This window comes from Puntigrus tetrazona, unplaced genomic scaffold, assembly GCF_018831695.1.
Source record: "Puntigrus tetrazona isolate hp1 unplaced genomic scaffold, ASM1883169v1 S000000396, whole genome shotgun sequence".
Taxonomy (NCBI): Eukaryota; Metazoa; Chordata; class Actinopteri; order Cypriniformes; family Cyprinidae; genus Puntigrus; species Puntigrus tetrazona.
The window spans coordinates 452501-455000 of NW_025048049.1; the positions used below are offsets into that span (position 1 = coordinate 452501).

Consider the following 2500-nt stretch of genomic DNA (forward strand, 5'->3'; position numbering starts at 1 on the left):
ATAATTGCTTTAAAAAAAAAAAAATGTTATTTTAGTATAATTGAAATACTGTTATAGTTTTTATTAAGAGTTTAATTAGGTTTTTATTTTTACATTTTGATTTAGCTTAACATTTAGTGATTAGAAAATGTAACACTGTTAACTACGACTTTTCCCTCAATAAATCATTTCTAATTTGCTGCTTATTAATAGTAATAAGGCACTTGTTAAGTTTAAGCATTTGGTAGGATTAGGGATGTAGAATAAGACATAAATACGTGCTTAATTAGCACTAATAAATGGCTAATATTATAGTAATATGCATGCTAATAAGCAGCCAGCGTTAACAGTAATATAATTAAAAAAAAGTTATTTTTAAATTTATTTTCTTGGGAATGTTACAGTTTTTATTATGCCAGTATAGTTTTTATTCATTTTATTTCAGTTAAATGAAATGAAAAAGAGAAATGTTTATTTTGAAACGACGCAATCCAACTGAAACATTTTTTCTTTTCGTTTTCTTTTTTTTTTTTTTTTGCAGTCAACGTGCGATTTACTAAACTTAATCTTCATATTAATCATTTTAAGGTTTTAGTTTTATTAGTTTATTACAAGAGCCCTTAGAGGAATAAATTAGTATTCTAGTCACAGATTACAAAGACCGGCTATTTTATCTTTACAATACTGTGACAGAGATGTACATGAGCGTACATCGAGTGAATTTAGATTTAATTTTAACAGTAAATAGTCTTGCGTGGGCCACTAACACTGCCCTCTAGTGTGCAGCGGACCGTGACAAACCCTGAACCCTGCAGAGTGTGTGCTCTTATCTGCCACAGACAGATCCAAGCACACACCTTACACACACACACACACACACACACACACACACACACACACACACACACACACACACTCACACACACACACACACACACACACACACACACACACACACACACACACACACACACACACACACACTCACACACACACTCACACACACACACACACTCACACACACACACACACACACACACTAACACACTCACACACACTCACACACACACACACACACACACACACACAACGGCCAGCCACAAAATAAAGCACGGGGCTCCATTAGGAGGCTTTATGATGATCTACTACCGCAAGCAATTATAAAATGGGCTCTGAGCGTCTCTTTATGGCTCTGTGAAAGGCTTCTGTTTGGACACACACAGACTCGAGTGGACGGCTCTAATTACCACAAACAGAGCCGCTGATAAGAGCAAACGAAAGGCGCTCGTTCCCTGAGCAGGTGCTGGTCAGACTCATCCACGAGACGTCCAGAGAGAGAAACAATCATACATACATACCCCCAGTCTGCTGGGGACTAAACTATACCTGTCCATCAATTAAAAACTGTACACTGATTGATCCAATTTATCACTTAAAGACCAGTTTAACACCTAATAAATTGTACATTAGAAAAAGTATAATAAATTGAAATCTAATAATCAAATAATCAAAGCTATATATATATATATATATATATATATATATATATATATATATACATATATATATAATATATATATATATATAGGCCCAATGGCTGATTACACATATACATATATACACACACATATACATATATATATATAATTAAATAAACATTAAAATCCAACATAAGTATACACAGAATCAGAAATAAATGTAGATAATTAAATAATATAAATATATTACATATTAATTCTAAAAAAATAAGAAATTACTATTACAATCAAATTAACAAGTTAAATCAACAGTCCTACTTTTTAAAATTAAAAATAAAAAAATACAACTATAAAATAAATAATATCATAAGAAAATATAAGTATATTTAAAAAAAAAAAAAAAAAAAATAAAATATATATATATATATATATATATATATATATATATATATATATATATATATATATATATATATATATATATATATATATATATATATATATATATATATATATATATATATATATATATATATATATATATATATATTTATTAATATTCGTTTGTTTTATTATATTTTATTTTAAAATAAGCATTGCTATTGACAGCCCTGCCTTCAGTATTTTGAGTGAGCGAGTGCTGTAAGATGTGTGAAGCAGATGGATGATTCATGTGAGTCTAATGCAAGCGGAAGAGCTTCATACCCAACACACGTAATGCTAGTGAAGTACGACACTAATGTGAGTCAGCGTGAGCATGTTAAAACTGTTCAGGGGATTAAAATGACGACCACAACACACATCAAGGCAAAACAGCAATATAGCAACGAAAACATACAGCTAAGCCGTGAACATGTTTGGAAGCAAGGAAAACCGTCTCACTTTAAAATCATTATATCTTTCGTTTCACCGCCCCTAAAACACCCATTAGATGCTTGCAATAAACGTTCTCATAGCACACATTGGGTTTACACGCGGCCTTTACTGTCTCTGGCTCAATGGTTCGCAAACAAAAGGCTTAAACGATGTTCCCAAAGACAGAG

The 2500-nt window shown here is 31.2% G+C and overlaps 1 protein-coding gene across 1 annotated transcript in view; it reads right to left on the reverse strand.

Annotated features, from left to right (window-relative positions):
- LOC122333792 (ras-related protein Rab-3C-like) overlaps positions 1-2500 on the reverse strand; it is a 21243-nt gene that overhangs the window by 10877 nt on the left and 7866 nt on the right. The gene's annotated exons all lie outside the window — the stretch shown is intronic.